This window comes from Triturus cristatus, chromosome 3_2, assembly GCF_964204655.1.
Source record: "Triturus cristatus chromosome 3_2, aTriCri1.1, whole genome shotgun sequence".
In the NCBI taxonomy this organism is placed as follows: domain Eukaryota; kingdom Metazoa; phylum Chordata; class Amphibia; order Caudata; family Salamandridae; genus Triturus; species Triturus cristatus.
This window is the reverse complement of record NC_140584.1, coordinates 930,660,798-930,684,193: the sequence shown is the minus strand read 5'-3', so window position 1 is coordinate 930,684,193 and position 23,396 is coordinate 930,660,798. Positions and strand designations below refer to the sequence as shown.

Below are 23,396 nucleotides of genomic sequence, written 5' to 3'. Positions count from 1 at the left end.
GCCGTCATGGGACTGTCGTTCGACTGGGTCCGGTCGTCACGGGCCATCAAGTTGCTGGGTCATCCCATGCCATCTGGTCGCCTGGCTGCGCGACCAGATTGCCCTGTGGGCTGGGCGACCAGATGGCCCAGCGGGCTGCGTGACCAGACGGCCAGCCTGCCGGCCGGCCAGGCTCACTCTAACATTTGTCCTTCCCCAGTTTCTATGTGCCCCCACAAAGGGAGGCTTAATAGTTGAGGAAAATGGGCTTCCAAGGCAGGCCCGCAGGGAAAAGACGTGGCCTGGGCTTAACCCTCCTTGGTTCCTGCCACCGGGCTGCAGGAAGGTGGAAGGCACCCACCCGAGTCAGCACCCTGAGCCCAGGGTATGGGGGGTGACAGTCACTAGCCAGGGCAGCGCAGCTGCAGATAGGGGAGGACTCAGTTGCTCCCCGCTGGCTCCAAGGCAAGGATCGGTGGGAGGCCAGCCCTGCGTGAAGGCCCAGCCCCCGGGTTGCCATGCTGGAGCAGGAGCCCGGGAGAGCTCAGAGAAGCCCTGAGCAGATGATGCCTGGGCCCGGTCTGGAATGGCAGCGACTGGATGTCCCGCACCGCCCAGGAGGTGCGGTCAGCAGGCCCGGCGCAGGGCTTACCCTTCTCCTACAGGTGAGCAGGGCCTGGCAAAGGGGAAGCGGCATGCCCGTGAATAAGCCCTCTTCTCTAGCCGGGAGGGAGGCCGTGGTGGTGCCGTACGGTCAGAGCACCAGCGGGGCCCAGGCTCTTCGCGGGCAGGGGAAAATGGGCTCCACGGCCACGGTTATGGAGGCCCAAGGGTGGTCCAGACTGGAGACTGGTAGATCGTGACTATGTGGTGACTCTGGGCTGCTTGGCTGGCAATACCCGAGCGTGGACCCTGGCGAAGGTTTCCAATCCATAGTACAGAGAGGACGGGGCTGGGCAGGGTCCAGGCCTGGGCAGGGTCCGAGAGCCAGCAGGCCGAGGTCTGCCAGCCCACCAGGGAAGGGGATGCTGCCCCCGCACAGCTGGGACCCGAGTCTGGGTTCTGCAGGGCCTGGGGTGCCTCCATTTAGCCCGGGGAGGCTCCCACTGCTTGGCTGGGGTCAGAAGCAGGAACCGGGCCACAGGCCTTAGACACTGGCGGTCCCTGGGTTGTGGGAGCTCCCACCCTGCAGTCTGTCGTGGTTCCCGGGGGTTCATTGGGCCCGGGGACAAAAGGGTGTGCAGACAGAATAGGGAGTAAAAAATATCGAGCTGCACAAATATCGAGGAACAAATATCGTGGTTCAGAAATATCGACAGCAAGTATATCGTGGTCAAGAATATCTACTTAGGGTAAGTAATATCGATTTTAAAAATATCGAAGTGTTTAATATCGTTTGCAAAAATATAGTTGTTAAAAATATTGTTTTTTAAATTAATGTCATGTATTTTAGTATACATTTTATATGTATGTGATGTATGTTTTTTTGTATAAGAATTGTTTGTATTTTTAATATATGTTTTACATTTGTATTAGTTATACATTTTTTTATTAAAATTTTGCATTTTTAGTTCCGTAGCGGGGTGTGGGTTTATAGGTGAATAGGGTGGGCACCTGACTCTTGGAATATTGCTAATATTATTATTTTTTTTTTAAAAGATAAGACCACAGAGGAGCGTAGCTCCTATCGGCTGATATCATTAATAAATTCAGATGCTAGGGTATTTGCTGAGATTCTGGCCACCCGGTTAGCTCCTATGATACCTGGCCTGGTTTCCCCACAGCAGCATGGATTTATACAAGGGAGAGATACAACCGCACATTTTAACACTGCGGTGGCGGCTTTTGATGCTGCGGGGAAGCTATCAATAAATCTGGCCACGTTGTTGTTGGATGCAGAAAAAGCTTTTGACCGGGTGGCGTGGAATTATTTATGGGCAATGCTTACGGCATATGGGGCACAGGGAAAGTACTGCAAGTGGGTACAAGCTCTCTATTGTAAGCCTCAGGCTAAACAACTTTATGGAAATGTGCAAGCGGCTTTATTTCCAATCCAATGTGGTACTAGAAAGGGCTGCCCTCTCTCTCCTCTTTTTTGTCCTTTATATCGAGCTATTTATTAAGGCACTACAGGCTAACGCTCAGATATTTCCCTTGATTATCGGGCAACGGCAGTTGAAAGTTATTGCGTATGCAAATGATATCACTGTTTTTACTACCAATCCAGACATTTACAATAGAAAGTATCTAAAAGGAAGCTAAGAAACTTTGACTTTTTTCGGGTTATAAGCTGAATGGTAATAAAACCCAAGTGCTATTATGCTTTCAGCCGGAACAACCTATTGTAGGGATATGCCCGATTGCCACGTATCTAAGAGTTCGTATTTCCCCTAAGACTGAGGATATACACGCATTAAATTATAATAGTCTATTGGCTACCTCTATCTCTAAGCAATTAAAAAATTGTCACAAACTTCCAATCAGTATCTAAAATTCTTTTTTTAATAAGTTAGATGGGGTTTTCAGCAGTTTTATTTGGGGGTACAAGAAATCGAGACATGCAATAGGACTAATGAAACTTCCTTACAATGAAGGCGGGTTAGAACTCCCCGATTTTAAAACGTATTTTTGGGCAGCTTTTGTGGCGCTATTATGTAGCCTCATGAGTTTAGATAAACCTGACTTTTGGCACTGGCTTATTCTTGGTTCAGATAGCCAAATGTTTTTATGCAGAATCAATGACCCCAAATACTTTAAACGGGTACGCTTTAAGACCATTGGAGACTATGTACACATATGGCAGGGCATTATGGCGAGGGGCTCTATTTCTCCGATATATGATATCTTCAGTAACTCAATGCTTCCCGAGATTTTTCAGGACTCTGAGGGTTGGAAATGGGCAAAGTATGGCATTATTAACTTGGGCCAGCTTTGTGACACTAACAGCTTTCGATCATTTGCTATCCCTCAACAGATGTTTTTTAAATACCTCCATCTTAGGGATTACTTTACTACATACCTTTTATTGCTAAATGTTTCAGGTTCAGCGATATGGGATTGTTTTAATGCACAGAATCAGAGGGCAGCAATTAGCACAATGTATCGGTGTCTATGTCAGGTTAGAGTAGACGGCTGTCTGAAGCTAGCAGCGATGGAGTGTGACTCTGGGATCGAATATTACTCCTGAAGAGATCAGGATGGCATTTGAGGTTATTGAGTGATCAGTACACTCAGTAAGTCTAAGAGGTCCATTAGGATAATGGGCGGATCGCCACCGCCCGTATGGCGGTGGCGATCCGCCCGCCAAAAGCCTCCGCCCGCTGCATATTTCCCCCTGCCACATTACCATGGCGGGGGGGTTTTCCGCCGGTAGGCAATCCGCCCGATTGCCTACCGGGCGGAAAAGCAGTTTATATGGTGGCGGTGTCTGGTAGACACCGCCATCCATATTACTATGCAGGCGGGGTGTTGCCGTTGCTGCCACGGAAATTGCAGGCGGTTTTTGCCATTGGGGGCCCGTAGCAGGCCCCCAAGAATTCTGGGGGGGTGGGAGGTGCACATGGGGGGTACCTATGGTACCCCCCTGCCTTTCAATGAACAACGTGGCAGGCACCGCGCGGTGCCTTTCACGTTGTGCATTGAAACGCACTACCTGCCTTTGTGGCATTGCGGCGGGCGGTGCTCTTTGCACCGCCCGCCGCAATGTTGCAGATGTGCCAAGCGCCCGCCAGTGTGGCGGGCGCATACTAATCGGGAGTGTGGGACCGCCGCACCCTCAGCAGGCGGTCCCGTTTCCCGAGGGTATGGCGGGCGGACAAAGTCCTCCCACCATACTAATGGGGCCCTAAGAGTTCAGCAGTTCCAGACCATATGTGCATTATACTATGCTCTGGAGAGGATAGCTAGATGGGCTCGTGGCGGGGGTTTTCAAACGGGAACATCTTGAGGGGCACGTGGTAAATGCCCTAAATGTGGGATGCTTGCAGCCGACCTGGTGCATATGTTTGTCTCTTGCCTTGAACTAGTAATATTCTGGCAGAAGATGTAATTTGCTATTAAGCTCCGACTAGGGGGTGAATACACTTTCTCAACAATGGAGAAGATGCTGGGGTATAAAGAGGACAGTCGTGGCTATGGATCTATCATTGCAATTATGCTAGTAGAAGCTCAACTTGTAATAGCCAGAGTCTGGAATTCACCCAAGCCTCCTTCAGTTGCCGAATGGTGGGCTATTGTAAGAGAAACTTTGGAAAGACAGAAGGCTCTAGCTAGAGCTAGGGGAATTAGAACCCTGTAAAAGTATGATTCTATTTGAGCATGCCTGGAGGATATATAGTGTACAGGCACAATTGGAATTCTACATTTTTGTATCTTTATAAATTGTGCCCCTTTCTCCCCTTCACCCTTTGTTTGTATTGTACAGTTTTTGCGACTTTGCGTTTTTGCTTAGTATGAACCTACATCTTGCGATTCATGCTTTTGTCCTTGATTCCTGCTCCCATTTTCTGCTATTGTGAATCAGAAAATGCTAATGTACCTTTTTTTTTTACCAATAAAAAAATTTAATTGATTATTTATTTATTTATTAATATTTGTTTAATTAAGATTTTATAGTTTTAAATGTGTAAAGTAATTTATTAATTAATTAATAATTGGTTGCTAATTAATTTTAATTATTTGGTAATTAATAATGGTAATTGTGTTATTAATTTTAGGTGTGTGTTGTGGTGTTTATAGGTGTAACGGGTGGGAAATAATGTATTTTTAATTGATAATTAATAATTGGTTGTTAATAATTTTAATTAATTAATTGGTAAATAATTATGGTATTTGTGTAATTAATTTTAGGTGTGTGGTTTGGGGTTTATAGGGGTAAAGGGTGTTAAGTAGTTTATTTATTTTTTATTATTCATCTTTTGTTAATTGATAATAATTAAATTAATTACAATGCTAATATGTTAATTGTGTAATTATTTTAGGTGTGTTCTGTGGTGTTAATAGGAGTAAAAGGTGGGAAGTAATTTGTGTTTAATTAATATATAGTTGTTAATTATTGATAATCATTTGATATTTATTTTGGGTAATTGTTTATTTTTGTGTGTGTTGTTTTTAAGGGTTGGTATTAAATACATTTGAATTACTTTATAGTTAGTTGTTAATAGTAATAGTTTTTAATCTAAAAATAAGTTTTAATTGTGTTTTATTATTATATAGTTTAATATAGGTGTGTGTTGTGGATATTATAGTGTTAAAGTGTGTGTAGTCAATTAATGTTCATTAGTTTTTTTATTACAAATATTTATAATTGATTATTAAATATGTTAATTATGGAGGTACATTTAATATAAAATCTTGAAGTGTTTTGTTTTTGGTGTGGTGTTATAGGGTAGGAAATGAAAGAAATACATTTATGTATTAATTAATTTTTTTGTTTGTTATATTTACTAGTTTACATTTTTTTCAATGTATTTTTTATTTTACTTTATATAATATTTGTAGGTTTTGTTACATATAATAATATAATATGTTTTCTTTTTATATATTTAATATATTTGGTTTTTCATTTTTTAAGGACAAGTTACTTACCTTCGGTAACGATATATCTGTAAGAAACATTAGTAGTGATAGATTCCTTACCTTAGAATTACCCCCAGGCGTCAGACTGGATCCGGAAAGTTTTCGTCAGCAGTACCCCTGCGTGTCGGAAGATGGCGTCATGTGGCTCCGCATCCGTCATTGACGTTGTGGTCGCCGAGATGATGTCGCAGCAGCTACTTAGACGCCGCCCACGCGCTCTGACATAAGTTCTGTACATGAATTTCCGTGCCAGGAACGCAGAGCCATGCATGATACTGACCACTGGTGCCTTGAAACTAGGGCCCTGAAAAGGATGACCTTAACCCTAGAAATCAGTTCGCAGAATGGGGAGGATGGGTGGGGCAGTAAGGAATCTATCACTACTAATGTTTCTTACAGATATATCGTTACCGAAGGTAAGTAACTTGCTCATCTGAAAGAAACACATGGTGATAGATTCCTTACCTTAGAATAGATACCCCAGCAATACCAACCCTGGTGGTGGGTCTGCGAACCAAGATCACACCAGGAAGTCTCGGAGAACAGAACGGCCAAAGAAGCCGTCTGTCCGGACCTGGATGTCCAGGCAGTAATGCTTAGTGAAAGTGTGCAGCGAGGCCCACGTAGTTGCCTGACAGATGTCTTGTAAAGAGACACCGCGTCCCAACGCTGTAGTGGCAGCCTTGGCCCTGGTGGAATGGGCGCGCAACCCCAACGGAGGCTCCTTTTTAACCAAAGAGTAACAGGCTTTAATACACAAGACGACCCATCGGGAGATAGTCCGCTTGTGTACGGCCTGACCTTTCTTGACGCAAAAGTAGCCAACAAAGAGCTGGTCATCCACCCGGAACTGTTGTGTGCGATTCAGGTAAAAGGAGAGTGGTTTGGGTCCAGACGGTGGAGCATCTCTTCCTCTCTAGAAGGATGCGGAGGCGGAAAGAAGGTGGGCAAAGTGATGGTCTGCCCGATGTGAAAAGCAGTGACAACTTTTGTCAGAAAGGATGGACGGGTTCTGAGCACAACCTTGTCCGGATGGACAGACAGAAAAGGAGGCTTACAAGAAAGAGCCTGGAGCTCACTCACTCGCGTAGCGGAGGTGATGACAACCAAGAAAGCAGTTTTTAGAGTTAAGAGACGTAGAGGACAATTGTGAACAGGCTCAAAGGGAGCGCACATCACGTATTTAAGAACCAGATTCAAGTCCCACTGTGGCATCACAAAAGGAATAGGAGGGAAAAAGTGAGTAATGCCTTTGAGAAATCTATTTACAAAAGGGGACTTGAAAAGAGAGGGTTGATCAGGGAGCCTGAGAAAGGCCCAAATAGCGGAAAGGTAGCCCTTGATAGTGCCCAGAGCAGAGCCCTGCCGGGCCAAAGAATGAAGGAACAAAAGGACTTCTGAAAGGGGGGCAGAAAGGGGATCCACAGCCTTTGCTGTGCACCATGCCACAAATTTGTTCCACCTGCAGGCATATATCAACTTAATGGAGGGCGGCCTGGCCGCCAGAATGACATTAAAAACTTCAGGAGGCACGTCAAAAGGAATCAACTGCCGCAGCTCAATCTCCACGCAAGGAGGTGGAGACTGGACAGGTTCGGGTGGAGGACCGTCCCCTGCTGCTGTGACAGAAGATCCTCCCGAAGAGACAGTCCGATCGGGGGATCGATAGTCATACTGAGTAGCTCAGGATACCATACTCTTCGAGCCCAGTCCAGAGCCACAAGAACGAGTTGGGCCTGGTCGCGCCTGATCTTCTTCAGCACTCTGGGCAGAAGTGGTATAGGAGGAAAGGCGTACAACAGACCGCAACTCCACTCGCGTCAAAAAGCGTCACCGAGCGAGTGCCGCCTTGGAAATTCCAACGCGCAGAACTGCTGACATTGTGTGTTCTCGTCGGTGGCGAATAGATCTAACCAAGGTTCTCCCCACTGTCGAAAGAGACCTTGCGCCACTTCCGAGTGAAGACGCTATTCATGATCCATCATGCACCTGCGGCTGAGTTCGTCCATCCTGGCGTTCAGTCAACCTGCCAGGTGTTGAACTACCAGAGAAATGTCTTGATGTTTGAGCCATGTCCAGAGTCGCAGAGCCTCCTGACATAGTGTCCACGATCCCACCCCGCCTTGTTTGTAGCAGTACTACATGGCGGTAGTGTTGTCTGTGAACATCTGCACTACTCTCCCCTTGACAGAGGGAAGAAATGCTTTCAGTGCAAGTCGGATCGCCCAAAGCTCCAGAAGGTTGATATGGAGCCGGGACTCCGCTGGAGACGAGAGGCATCTGATCTCCGCCTCTCCCATGTGACTGCCCCATCCCAGGAGGGACGCATCCGTCACCACTTTTGTGCTCTGATTGGGGAAGAGAGGGATCTGCCATTGACCCAATGCCAGTTTGTGAGCCACCAATGCAATTGTCTTGCAGTGCCCTCCGAGATCTGGACGGACTCAGACAGGTTCCCCTGATGATGCGCCCACTGCAACTTCAGGTCCCACTGCAGAGCCCGCATATGCCATCTGGCATGATCGACCAGCAGTATACAGGAGGCCATACGGCCCAGCTGCCTCAGGGTCAGCCTGACCGAAACCCAGGGTAGAGGCCGAAAGATCGTAATCAGAGCCTGAATATCCTGAATTCGCTGTTTGGAAGGATAGACCCAAAAGAGCATCGTACACAGAACCGCTCCGATAAAGAGGAGCGTCTGAGAGGAAATCAGGCTCGACTTCGGCACATTGATGGAGAACCCCGCCAAATGCAGGAGGTCGGCTGTAGTCTGGAGGTGGGAGACGACTGCCTGGGGCGATCCCGCCTTCAACAGCCAGTCGTCGAGATAGGGGAAGACTGGAATCCCTGATCTGCGCAGATGAACTGCGACCACCGCCATCACTTTCGTGAACACCCGAGGGGCGCTGGTAAGGCCAAAGGGGAGCACAGTAAACTGAAAGTGCTCGTGGCCTACCGTAAACCGCAGGTAACACTGGTGGGCCGGCAGGACGGGAATATGGAAATGAGCATCCTGCAGATCCAACGCTACCATACAGTCTCCAGGGTCGAGGGCAGACAAGACCTGAGCCAGAGTTAACATCTTGAACTTCTCCTTCCAGAGGAAGCGATTGACGTTCCGGAGGGCTAAGATAGGACGCAGGCCCTTGTCCTTCTTGGGCATCTGAAAGTAGTGGGAATACCAACCACAACCTAGTTCTGGCGCAGGAACGTGCTTGATGGCCCCCTTGGCAAAGAGGGCCACAACTTCCTGTTGAAGAACTGCCAAGTGATACCCGACCCCTCGACATGCGGTGGTACTGGGGTGGCATGGCTGGAGGGGTAGTCTCAAAAGGGAGGGAGTAGACCCTCCAGACTATTTGTAAAACCCACCTGTCCATAGTGATGGTGTGCCAGTGGGGGAGGTGATGGCGAATCCTGCCGCCCACTGGCGTTTGATGGGCCTGAAAAGGAAGGTTTGGAGGCAGTGGTGGCCGGGGCGGAGGTGGACAGACCCGCCCCCTGACCCTCCTCTGCAGGTCCCAAGCCCGTGGCCACGCTGAGACTGCTGCTGCTGCAGCCTGTGGCTCTGGAGCAAACGTGTTGGGGCGCCCATTCCGTGGCCACGAAAGGAGCAAAAAACAGATGGCGGGGGAGGGCGAGTGGCCGAAAGGCCCAAGGACTGGGCTGTAGTCCGCGAGTCATTAAAAAGCTCCAACGCACTATCTGCCTTGTTTCCAAAAAGGCGAATGCCATCACAGGGCAAGTCCATCAAGGTGTTCTGGACATCCACCGAGAAGCCAGTAGTCCTCAGCCAGGTGTGGCGGCAGAGCGCCACTGTCGTGGAAATCGCCCTGCCCAGCGAGTCGGCGGTGTCAAGTCCACATCGTATTGTAAACTTTGCCGCATCTCTCCCTTCCGCAATAGCCTTAGAGAGCACTGTCCGGGCCTCCTCCGGACACTGAGGCAGCACCTGCGCTACCGTATCCCACACAGAGTGGGAATATCGGCCCAAGAGGCATGCAATTTTCACAGACCGCAGCCCTGAACTGGCGGAAGAAAAAACCTTCTTCCCAAACTGTTCCAGTCTCTTGAATTCCCTATTCGGAGGTGCAGTAGGGAAGGCGCTTTGGGACGTAGAGGCTTGGATAACCATGCAGTCAGGGGTGGGGTGTTGGGAAAGGAAGAGGGAGACGCCCGGGGCTGGGCGATGGCATCGGGCCACGCTCCTGCCCACAGGAACCCCTGTGTTGGGCCTGTACCAGGTTCCCAAAAGAACGTCCAAAAGTGCATCATTAAAATGCAGCAGTGGCTCCGCAGAGGTAGCCGCTGGCTAAAGCACTTCTGTCGGGAGGTCCTGATGGCCACTGTAGGGAGTTCGAGGTTGAGAGCCTCGGCCGCCCTACTTAACACCACTGCATAACTAGCACACTCCTCCGTAGCCATCGTAGGAGGAGTTAGCATGCCAAGGTCAGGAGAGGTGTCAAGACCGCTGGCATCCCCCAATTCCTCAACCCAGTCCGGTTCAAGCTCACACTGTGCTGTGAGAGGGTCCTCAGTCCCCACACAGTCCTCCCCTTCCTCCGAAGGCTGTGGAACAGGCCGAAAATACGGAGGCGGGACATAGGGGTAGAAAGGCCCCATCGGAATCGGCGCCATATCCACATCAGGGCTGAAACCGGGGGCGTTGTCATCCGGGGGCACAGGCGACGTCGGGAGTGGTGCCGGTGGGGTCGACGTCAGTGGAGGTGTCACTAGGTCAACCGGCGTCGACCGGGATCCAGGCTTGAATCCTTGGGGGCCCTGCGGTGCCAGGGCCAGAGATGACAGCGATGCCGGAACTGAAGCCGCCGATAGTGAAGGGCGAGGACCCCCAGTCGGGCCCGCGGGGCCCGACGGCCCAAAGAGGTGGGCAATGGCTGACAGAAATTCCTGAAGCTGGACTAGAGTTGCCGACGGACCCGGGAAGGGCGGGTAGGCCAACGGCGACTCCGTAGGCTCTGCCGGAGCCGTGGGGGAGGCACAACCCACAGCCTCAGCCGCGTCGTGCGACGGGGAGGGGAAGTCGGTGAGCTATGACGCTTCTTCGACTTCTTGTGATGCTTCGCATTACCTGACCCCGAGTGCGAAGACTTTGATCCTGAAGAACGATGGTGATGGCTCTGCGACCGGTCCCTCGACCTCCCACGGGACTGGGACCTTGAGCGGCGCGGAGCCGACTGACGGACTTCCAGCAACTTTCGGGACCGCTCCCGCAAAGTCTTGGGTGCCATGGCCCGACAGTCGGCTTGGGGTCGTTTTCGCGCCCCAGGCAGTAGAGACACACGCAGTGCGGGTCAGTCACCGACATCATTCGATGACAGTCCCCTTAAGACTTGAAACCGGGCATCCCTACGGCACCCAGAGTAGATCGACTCAAAAAGAAGAGACAAAAAGGCCTCGAAAAACTCAGTCAAGGAGTGACTGGGGTACCGCTCTCTCCGGATCTGCGCTTGCTGGCGCGGAAAAAGAAAGAACTGACATCAGCGCGCGAGGGCGGCATCTAAGTAGCTGCCGCGACGTCATCTCGGCGACCACGATGCCAACGATGGACGCGGAGCCGCACAACACCACCTTCCAACACGCAGGGGTACTGCTGATGAAAGCTTTCCGGATCCAGTCTGATGCCTGGGGGTATTCTAAGATAAGGAATCTATCACTATGTGTTTCTTTCAGATATATTGTTTATTTATTTTTAGATTTTTAAAAAATGTTAATATATATACATTTTTTAAACTGTTCGAGTGTGAATAGGAATTTTTGTCTCTCCGCTATCCAACCCTTTCCCTAATGTTGCACTCACTGGAGTTGGAATAGTAATTTTTGCCCATCCGCTAACAAGAACTTTCCCTACTGTTGCACTTACAGGAGTGGGAATAGTTCGTTTTACCCCTCCGCTATCCAACACTTTCCACACTGTTGCACTCACTTGAGTTGGAATAGTAATTTTTACCCCTCTGTTATCCAACACTTTCCCTACTGTTACACTCATTGGAGTGAGAATAGTAGTTTTAACCCCTTTGCTATCCAACACTTTCCCTACTGTTGCACTGAATGTATTGTGAAATTTAGGTTTCAATATTTTTTTAATAGTTTTATGTTTTCATTTGTTATAGATTTTAGTTTTTTTATATTTTAAATCATTAATATATATGTTTATTTTTTATATTATTTAAAAAATTTAACATAAATTAAAAATAATAGTTTATTAATTGTTTTATATATATGTATAAATTATTATGTTTTTTTAAATTTATGCGAAAACTGAAATTGAAAAAGTTTTTTGTTAATAAGGATGCCACACCAAAAAACCCAGGAGGAACTATGAGATCTGCAGAGAGCAACTTAGTGGTTCAAGATATGGAATTCCTGTTCGAACTTAAGCAATAGGAAAGAACTAATGAAGACAAAGAACCATTGTTGGCCACGAGAGAGACAGCTGACGTCTTTGGAATAGGCATTTATGGGAGGGAGGAAACAAACTTCAAACCCAAATCAACATTTTTCCGAATGACACCAAGGGACTCTTTGGACAGTTACTACAAGCTATTAATTTCAGATTTAAACGCATTATCCTTGGAGTCGAGTAAAAAATATTTTAACTGTAAAGATATACGGCAATTAGATACCATAAAATAATGAACAAAATAAAAAAAGAGAAGATGTGATAGTCAGAAAATCTGACAAGGGAGGGAACATCAGCTTGTGGCCATTGAGTCTCTATGATGCAGAGACGAAATCACAGTTACAGGATTGTGAGTGTTACTGTAAAACACCTCCCCTAGAACTATCAGAATTAAGGCGAGGTATTTCGTTGGGTTAGCAAAATGGAGGGGATTGGGCTCAATTTCACAAAATGAGTACCAATATTTAAAAGTTGAAAAACCAATAACACCTATATTATATCTGATCCCGAAAATACACAAAAACAGTATATAGGGAAGACCAATCATATTGGCAATCGAGAGTATGTTTGAAACAACTTCATGTTTTATTGATCATTTCCTACAGGAATTTGTTAAGATTATACCAGTGTATCTACAAGACACATGTGACTTCTTGAAAATAATTTATGACAGAGCATTGGAGGAGTCTATTATGACGTTAGATGTGACTTTACTTATACTAGTATAGTGCATAAGGACGGCCTCCGTGCTATGTCACACTTTCTTGGATTGAGACCAATTGCTCTACACCAACGTACAAGCATGCTGCTCGACATGACAAAGTGGTTTTATGTATGGGAAGGACACATACAAACAAATGCGAAGTACTACAATGGGCACATGCTTCGCCCCCAGTTATGCCAATTTTCATATGGCATGGTAGGAGAGGCAGGTGCTCAGAGCTGAACACCAAAAGGAGTGGAATGAAAATATAAGACTGTGGAGTAGGTTCATTGATGATGTGTTTGTATTGTGGAATGGTACCCTGGGATCGGCCCAGACCTTTGCTTCTATATAGAATGAGATTAATTTGAATCTAAGATTCACTGTAAATATTAGTAAGACTGAGGTATGCTTTTTGGACTTAGTAGTCTTTGTAAAAGTTAACAAAATACAAATTAAAATATACAAAAAACAACAGCTGGAAACTCAATTCTGCATTTTGGAAGCTTCCATCCAGTCAAACTAAAACAAAGCATACCATATGCAGAACACCTAAGTATGACCAGAAATTGCAGTGATAAGGGTACGCTAGGGTAGGCACAATGTGAATTAGAAACTAAATTCACAGAAAGAGGCTTTAGTAAAGAAACCCTAGAACAAGCAAAGGAGAAAGCTGATAAAGTGTCCAGAGAGGCCCTGCTGTTTGCCCAAGATAGAATAAAAAAGAAAAGAACAGAGACGAATGAGTAGGACACACCCAGGATGATAACGGGGTATAATCTGTATCACAAAAAACGTAAGACAGATCTTGACGAGGCACTGGCATTTAATTAGGAGTGAGTCGACAATGGGAAAAATGGTGACCAGCAAACCAACACTTACGTTCAGGAGAGCAAAAAGCATGCATCAATAACTAGTAGTCACTAGTCCTGAGATGCCACAAATAAAGACATGGTTGAAAGGAAGTCCAGGATTTGGGAAATGCCAAAAATGCAAGGCGTGCAAATGTGGTGTAAATAAAAAAGAAATTTGATCACCACTCTTGAAAAACCCTGTGAGGATATGAAACACCGACACTTGTAGAAGTGATTATGTAGTGTATATACTACAATGCCCCTGCCCAAAATTCTACGTGGGAAGCACCATACATATGGCTCACATTAGAATACTACAACATTTCAGGGCAATTAAAAATGATGACAAAATGTATCATGTTGTCCAGCTTATACATGAATATCATGAAGGCAGATATGACAGCGTGCAGTACTTCATCATAGATTCAGTACCGAAGAACAGGAGGGGAGGAGACAGGGAGCTTAAATTAAGGCAGCTAGAAGCGAGATATATCGTTTTCCTGAATACAAAAATCCCCTAAGGCCTGAATACAGACGAAAAGTTCTAAACACACATTTGAGTTAGACACAGAGTTATATCTTCAAGATCTTAGTTATGAAATTAGTCGATTTATGAATAGGACGCAATAGTTTATAGTATATACATTTTGCACATTCAGTATGCACTTTTATTGAGCACTTTATTGTTTGTTAAGAGTGAAGATGGTAGGAGGATTAAAATAAGAAATGGATGTGTAATTTCTTCTAATGTGACACTTCACAAAAAAGTATTTCTTGAGAATATTATAACCTCCCTCTCACTGATCTTGTGAGAAAGGTGAAATAGAAATAGAATTTTGTATTAGGGCACATGCACTTAAAAATCAAGTAAAAGCTGACAACGAGTCTCACAATTAAAAGAATTGTTGTCAAGCGAAAGGAAATAGAAGATAATTGAAGAAAATTGCTTTTTGGCACTGCACTTGCCCATTATGCAATTATGAAGTGAAGGAAGTCTTTTTCCATGTGTATTGAATAATGACTATTTAAAGATAAATTTTCTTTCTTTTTTTATATATATATATTTTTTTTTTGGTATTAAGTGGGGTAAGCCGAATAAATTTATTCAGGCTTGATAATTTATGAACACTCAATTATTTAAAGCACTTGCACTTTAACACAGCAAAAAAAAAAATGCAGTATAACAAATCTAAAAAAAAAGAAAAGAAGCTTTTTTGAAAAATATCGAAATTTTTGTTATTTTGTAAAAAAAGAACTTTATTGAGATTTACATTGTGGCCTATTTGTAAGTATGTTTACCATCTCCAAAAAGTGGGCGTGGAAATACTGAGTGACAGGTATTTTAAAAGAGTAATCATGTGACCGTCCTATTATTGTGAACAAGGCAGCTGAGACTGCCGAAAAGCGTCATAGCATTTAGCCACATTTTGTTGTAATAATTTGGAGATTAAAAGCGATCCTGAGTAGTGTTGATGCCTGTCCTTCGAAGTGGTGCAGGAGTTGAAAGAAAAAATTATTATATTTTTGCGTGTAATTTTTTAATTAAGTTTATTTGCTATATTTTATTAAAATATATTACATATATTTTATTTTGTTAAAATTATATGTCATGTTTAATATATTTAACATATATTATTATATTTTATATTTATATAAAAGTCAATATTTTATACATCTATATTTTTTACATCGATATTTTTAAGTCAACATTTTTGTACTTACCTGTATAGGAGTCGATATTTTTGTTTTCTATATTTTTTACTCAATATTTTTAACATCCATATTTTTTACATCGATGTTGTGTCAGTGAACAGTTCAGAAGTAGGGCCCGGTCCTTAGGTTCCAGCAGGCACTGAGGTGCAGGAGCCCCGGTCCTGCGGCCATCCGAGGCTGCATGTAGCCTACATGGAGAAAATGGCCACATAGACGCCTGTGTGGTCAGCGTCCCAACCAATCACAACGCTACCATTGCAGTGTTGTGATTGGCTTAGGGGAGGGGAGTGAGGCTGCCTTCTTCCTGTTCCTGCAGAGGCAGGTAAGCAGGAGCAGACCCAGCAGTGAAGACGTAGGGCCGGGGAAAAGTAAGTTTAGAATTTTATTTTTTATTATTTAAACCCACCCTCCCCGCGCGATCCCCCCTTCCCTCGAGACCACTCGCCCGTTCCCTCCACCCTGCGCAACCCGGCATCTGCCCCCCCCACCAGTGAGCCATGTCGGCCGTGTCTGTCGTTAAGGTGCAGGGCGGGCAGATTGGCGTCCTTCGTGCCCGGCTATCTGGTCGTGTCCAATACTTTCCAATGGTGCGAACAGGTGGCGGGGCTGCCCTGAGAGACAAGGGCTTTCCTCCTGCTTTGCCCACGTGTCAAGTTGCCACGGGGACACCGGGTCGCAGGTCCGGCGGGGTCCCCAATTTGCAGTCTTAGCCTAAGACCCAGCTGGGGTCTCCGAGCACCTTGGATGCAGAGCCCCCGAGCCCTCCAAAGTCAGGCGGTGGATCTCCTGTGAAGGCTCAGGGCAGGTAGATTGCCGTCCTCCAAGCTGTGGTCGCGCCCATCTCCTCGGCCATCTGATCGCGACCAATGCTTTGATGGCCGAGCTGCCCTGGAAGTCTCGATGAGGACTCCTTCTCCCCCGCGAGCCCAGCCAAGGCTCCAGGAAGGGTGGGCGCATGGGTGCCGTGGATCCCCTCTGTATCGCGGTGCACACGGGTTACCAGAAAGCTTTCCTCCAGATTACTAGGGTCAGGGTACTCCGGATCCCCTCTCGGCCTGGCAGTTCTTAGCCGGCGACCTGGCGGGCCAGAACGTCCCCACAGTCCAGTGCTTTGTCCTCTGGCCCAATGCGTGGCAGGGTTCCCAGGATGAGGTTCCCGTGGGTCCGGGGAGGCCTGCCCTGTGTCCGGGAGCCCTGACGGAACCCCGGGGCCACAGCGGGGTGTTTCGGGGCAGGTGCCCCCCACTCTCCGTCTCCTGGCTTGCACAACCTTTATCCTTGGGTATGCCGCGTGGCAGGGTGCCCGGGGACCCCACCGGGGCTGGCGCCCTCGCCCAGGGCTCCGTCTCCAAGTCTGCTGCTCTGCCAAAGGCCCAGGACGGGGTTCCGTCGGGCCCGGGGAGCATCCCTCTGCTTGGCTGGGTATAGGAGCTCTGAATGGAGCCCCTGAGGACCCTAGGGAGGGCACCCTCCCCACTTTGTGCTCCGTCCTCCGGCCTGCTGCGTGGTAGGGCACCTGGGACAGGTTCCCGCGGGGCCAGGGAGGCCTCCCCTTTGTGTCTGAGCCCAGGAGCCCTGACAGGGTCCAGGTGTCCCACCGGGCCCTGAGGCGGGCGCTCCCACCCTGGGCTCTGTCTCCTGGCCTGCAGCTTTGCTAAAGGCCCGGGACGGGGTTCAGTTGGGCCTGGGGAGCCTTCCAATGCTTGGCTGGTCTGCTATTGGAGAACTGTTTTCCTAAGCAAAGAATGTAAAAACAACACTGAATCAGAACCTACATCAAACAAATCGGACCTGCTCCAAAAGCAGACAATCAAAAGACTTTTTTTAGCGCTCTGGGTGTATGTTTACCACTGCTAAGAAGGTGGTTGTGGAGCCTTAAAAAGGCACGCCCACCTTTTGGTCAGCCTGGTCACGCCGCGAGCTTGCTATTTTATTTGATTTTGTGATGGAAAAAGAGAAGTTGCTTACTTTTAGAACTTTGTTCTCCATCATGGACATTTTTATTGAATCCACAAACAGCCCATCCTTGCTTTTGTGGTTTTAACAGTTACAGGGTGAGGATCCTCAACCTATCAACATAAACTGAGGTTTCACTAGCAGCGTTGTGAATTGTGGCATAGTGGATTGTGCTCCTTCCCTAAAGGAGCAAACTACCTTGAATGGATGAATGAATGAAGAACTTATACGTGCAACATTCACCTACAAGGTATGTTGCTGCTAAAAGGAATGTACACATGTGTAGTATATAAGAAAATAAAACAGCTAATAGGGTACTGTAACATAAAATCATTTAAAAGTATAGGTTTTAATTTTTATCCAGAAGATGTTGTGCTCCATTATGAATCGGATACCAACAGGTAATTAATTCCGGGCCCTAGATACTAAAAATAGATACGACTTCCCTCCCAGGCGTGTTGCCTGAAAAGAGTGACAGCTGTCAGAAAACAGTGTTTACTTCGGATGGTACTGTTGATCCATGACTTAATTGGAGGATCCTCAGGTGCAAAGGTAACCAGTAACATACTTTCTGGCTTCTATGGTGTGGTCAAGCTTATGCAGTAATGAGTCTGACTCCTGAGTTTTGAATCATTTACAGCCTTGCCAGGAGGCCACTGTTCTTTCTCTTTGCCACTCTACTCTGCAACACTACACTGTAGCCCACTGCACTCTAGGACACTCTACTCTGTGCACTAAATTATACGCCACTGCACTCTGCTCCACTCCACGCAAATGCACTCTACCCTACACCACTCTACACCACTGAGCTCTAAACCAGCTCACTCTACTCTGCACCATTTTACTCTATGGTGCTCCACTCAACACCTCTCCACTCTACACAAATCTGATCCACTCCACACATTGCCACTCTACCACATTCCACCCCATACAATGCCACTCTGCTCTATGCACCTTTGATCTGTACCACACAACTCTACTGTATGACTCTTCAAGCCACTCCACTCCACACCACTCTACTCCACTACATGCCATTGGACTCTACTCTGCTCCACACCAATCCATGCCACACCACTCAACGCCACTTTACGCCATTCTACTCTACGCCAGCACACTCTATTCAAGGCCACTCCACTCTACAGCACTCTACTCTGCGACACTCTTTGACACTCTATGCTAGAACACTCTACTCTTGTCTATTCTACGTCATTGCATTCTGTTCCACAACACTCTACGACCCTTCATTTTGGCACTCGACTCCACAACACTCTACTCTATGACACGCCACTCTATGCCTCTCTATTCCACTTTACACTGCTCCACTCCCCTCTATTACATTTTATGCTACTCCACTCTATGAACTCTATGCCACTTCATGCCACGACACCCTTCTCCATTCTATGCCATGACAATCAATGCCCCTCTACTCCACTGTAAGTCCCTCCACTCTTCGCCACTCTACATCGCTCCACTCGACACCACTCCAAACTACACCACTCCACTCCACTCTGACACTCCTATCTGTGAAACTCAATGCCACTCTACAATACTGCCACTCCACTCTACATCACTCCATACCACTCCACTCAACACCACTCTTCTCTGCGCCACAAACATTTAGCCAGGCTGAACAACAGCCACACTGAAGTACAACATGGCTAAAACACATTAGCAAAGCCAATAGCTCTTGTATAGGCAAAACCTATTGGCTTTGCCAATGCTTGTTATACTGGCTTCTAAGACAACTCAATGGCAAGTCGGGTGCTGTTGCTGAGGTTTTTTCTCCCAGAGAAGAGAACACAGGGTTGGAGCGATGAGCAGGTCATCCATATTCTCTGTATGAGGTGTGTAGCCTAGGCCAAGTCTTTGGCCTAGTTTTTTTAAATGCTTTCATTAAGTTTTAGAAAAAGGAAAAATGTACCGTGTGCATAGTAGGTCATTACAAAGCCATAAATTCAGCAGTATCATAACGTACAGTAAAAGCAGTGCCCATATCATCCATGGCATTTGCCAGGACAGCGGAGCAAAACAAATCCACACCACCTCCCATTAGTCGATCTTTTGTTTACAACGATTCTTGTCCCCGCCCATGGCCTACAGACGTGCACTACAGAGCTCTGTGTGTGGTGTGGTCATTTGCTAGCCTTAGGGATCAGGGAGGACGCTACAGTTGGCGACGAAGAAATGGATACATGCCCCGAAGAAACAAGTTTGCTCTCCCTGAGAGTTTGCTGAGGTCCAGTAAACTGCTCGTACATGCCACGTGCACCTCAGCAGAAGTGAAGCAAGCTATGGTTGGAGTATTTGGAGTCAAAGCGCCACTCCAACCAGTGCAAGAGTTTCGAAGAAGGCGGGTACCCTACAGAGAGGCCTTTTCACAGTCGACCAGGAACCTGTTGGTATAGCCAAAAGAAGAGGTACTGCGCTACAACGTAATACAGAGCCATCATATGTACAGAACAATAGTGCAAAAGGCTGCGACAACCAGGTACAGAGAAGCACTAAAGGCAGCAACAGCCAAGTGTGAATGGGTGCCAAAGCAGAAGCATACAGGCGCAAAGAAATGCTAAAAACAGTGACAAACAGGTGTGAAGAACACAACGGTACTCACCGGCGAGAATGAAGAGAACGCACAGGAGTTGTGGGTACGGAGTCGGTGGTACTTGAAGCAGCAACCACTGAGAATGCCGGTGGTGCTCAGCACAACTCAAAATGTCTTCAAGATTTTGACGGGGTCCCTATGGCTGTCAAGATGAGGGCCAAATATGGCTGCACCACCTTCCTGAAACCACAGCTTCTATTCGATACCTCCAAAAAGCAGAATATTGGTGCCAGATGGACTGCATGGATCGAAACCGTCGATGATTTCATTGAAGCGCTAGTAGAAGCAGGTGAAAACAAAAACCTCAAATAATTAAAGAACCTTGCAGGTGATGGAGCGAAAGAAGTGATAAAGAAAATACCACAAACTGATGAAATATCTTTCCGGCAAATTAAGGAGGCACTAGAAACAAATTCCAATTCAATGCTGAATGTCCACTATGAAAGGTTAATTTTCAACGAGGCAAGACAGCAAGTTGGTGAAACGATGGATGAGTTTGTCGAAAGACTTAATACCCTCATCAAGCATTGTAGGTTCAACAAATTCAATAATGAAGAAGCCTGACGTCTGAAAGTCCTCGATGGTTGCCTGTCTGACTCGTTCAGATAACGTTTTGCCAATAGAAATGCTCAGTCTAGCGAAGGTACAGAGAGAATCATCATTGAACATAAAAAGTAAGCAGATACATAAGATTGAAGGCCTTAAAGTGATGTCTCAGAGGAAAAAGACGTTGTGTTTCCGATGTGATTCCTCCTTCCAACACAAAAGTAAATGTCCCGCCATTGGACAAGAATGCAAAGGCTGCAGGAAAGAAAACTATTTTATATAACGGTTTGCAAAGTGAAAGAGAAACCAACTGCGTCACGTCAAGAAGAGAAAATGAATGCCAGAAAATTACAGAATCACTCTAGTCACGCCCACAAAGCCAAATGGTGACATCATTTGGGGCAAGTGGAAACTAAACTAAGTCGATCATCATCAAAGTTGTCTTCTGAAGGCTCTTCAATATCATTGTCGAGCGACAGTGAAGAAGAAGGCTGTGTGATGATGATGTCAACCACTAAACAACGTGCACATGTAGGTTTGACTGCATGCAGAGAAGAGTCAAAGTCCAAGAGAGATTGTCACGTGAAACTACAAAATTCATTTAGACAGTGCCCTTAGATCACACTAATGTGAATGGTTGCTCCATTCCTTTTATCATCGAATGTGGTACATCGGCAGAACAATACAACAAACTGTCTCCGGTGCTCCATCTCATACCGTCAAAGACTAAGGTATACACGTGGGCTTCCTCCACGCTCTTGCTAAGTCAAGGATCATTTGTAGCAACCTTGCGACACAAGAAGATGAAAAGTACACGCGCCAATTCATGTTCTTCAAGGTACTTCGTCAGGTGCATGTTTACTCAGTTTCAGTACTGCTGCTGACATGGGGGTGATATCGATCAATTATAACCTGAATGCACATGCTGAAATAAAGAGTTAGTTCCCTTTGTTGTCTCATTGACTAGGAAATTGAGATAATGAAAGTGCAACTTCATATTAATGAGAACACTCGTCCTGCTCCTCAACGACATCATCGAATTGCTTTCCATCTACAGGAAGCTGTTCAGAAAGAACTTGAAACGCTTTTGAGGCATAATATCATTTAACGCTCTACAGGTTCAATGCCATGGGTTTCACCCATAGTGGTAGGGCCAAAACAGGACAGACGAGGTGCAGTGTGCATTTGTGTTGATATGTGCCAAGCTAACAAGGTAATTGAGAAAGAACGACATCCCACATTGCACACATGATTACACAGCTGAATGGTGCCAAAATCTGTTCCTGCCTTGATATGAACAAGAGGTATCATCAACTCAAACTAGAAGAAACCTGCAGGTATATTACTACCTTTTCAACCCATGTTGGTTTGTTCCGATAAAAAAGATTATGTTTTGTGTTGTCATCAGCTGCAGAGCTTTTCAGGATGTCATTCACTGCATAACACAACCTGTCACACGTGCTTTTAACTATAGTGATGATATACTGGTATTTGAGGACACTCGTAAGAAACACTTTAATGTTTGGGAGAGCCATAGGAACAAAACTGTCACAACGACTAATAGGTCGACAGATGCTGACGAGATCTGTGCAACGGATTTCTTTCACAAATCCATAATAAGGACCTATGCTGACAAATGCTGATGTGCTCGGGTCACAGTTTTTAAGGAATGAGACTGGGTCCTGGTCAAACAAAAACAGAAATGCAAGTTTGACGCTCAGTTTGATGCTGATCCACTGAGGGTTGTGATGAACAAAGGACATATGATGACCACTCAACGTCCTGGAAAGTCCATCATAAGAGACCTGTCACATTTCAAGCACCTGCCTCGATGTTCGTCGGCTTCAGATGTTAGAAGTGAGACATGTTCACTTAGAGTCCGGAAAGCATAACTCATATACCTGCCTCGGCATCACTTGCACCAAAGACAGGCATCTCTCCTACACCTCATCAACCTCACATGACGAGATCTGGAAGAGTGGTCTGAGCACCTCGATGACACACTGAGGAATTATAATGTATATATGTAATATTTGTACTTTTTATTTAACAAAGGGGGAGATGTAGTGTCTTGTGAATATGAACAGCAGGACTCTACTGGTCCCTGATGGACTCTGTAGGAGAATGACGTAATCAGTTGAGTGTGTCTCGTGTGGTTAATAAAGTTTATGACACAGTGTGTGCAGTTAAGGGTTACATTCTGAAGAATAAAGACGCACACAAAGCTGACCCGAGCGACCTCAAAAACTTCCGCCCCATCTCCCTGCTCCCGTTCCCAGCTAAGGTCATCGAGAAGATAGTGAACACCCAGCTCACCCGTCACCTCGAAGACAACAACATCCTGGACCCATCACAATCAGGATTCCGCAGCAACCACAGCACCGAGACTGCCCTCATCGCCACCACAGACGACATCAGAATACTGCTAGACAACGGCGAGACAGCAGCCCTCATCCTCCTGGACCTCTCCGCCGCCTTCGACACCGTCTGCCACCGCACACTACGCACGCGCCTCCATGACGCAGGGATCCAAAACAAAGCCCTGGACTGGATCACCTCCTTCCTCTCTGGCAGAACTCAGAGAGTCCGCCTCCCCCCGTTCCGCTCCGAGGCTTTCAAGATCATCTGCGGCGTCCCACAAGGATCCTCCCTCAGCCCGACGCTGTTCAACGTCTACATGGCGCCACTAGCACGCATCGCCCGACATCACAACCTCAACATAATCTCCTACGCCGACGACACGCAACTGATCCTTTCCCTCACCAAGGACCCCCTCACCGCCAAATCCAACCTCCATCAGGGAATGAAGGCTGTCGCCGACTGGATGGAGGACAGCTGCCTCAAACTGAACACAGACAAGACAGAAATCCTCATCCTCGGGTCCAACCCCACCGCATGGGACGACTCCTGGTGGCCCACATCTCTGGGGTCCATCCCGGCCCCCACCGACCACGCACGCAACCTGGGAGTCATCCTCGACTCAAAACTCTCCATGACCAAACAAGTCAACGCAGTCTCCTCCACCTGTTTCAACACCCTCCG

At 46.7% G+C, this 23,396-nt stretch overlaps 1 protein-coding gene across 1 annotated transcript in view; it reads right to left on the bottom strand.

Annotated features, from left to right (window-relative positions):
- Nucleotides 1–23,396, bottom strand: part of LOC146858828 (uncharacterized) — a 1,229,505-nt gene that overhangs the window by 297,928 nt on the left and 908,181 nt on the right. The gene's annotated exons all lie outside the window — the stretch shown is intronic.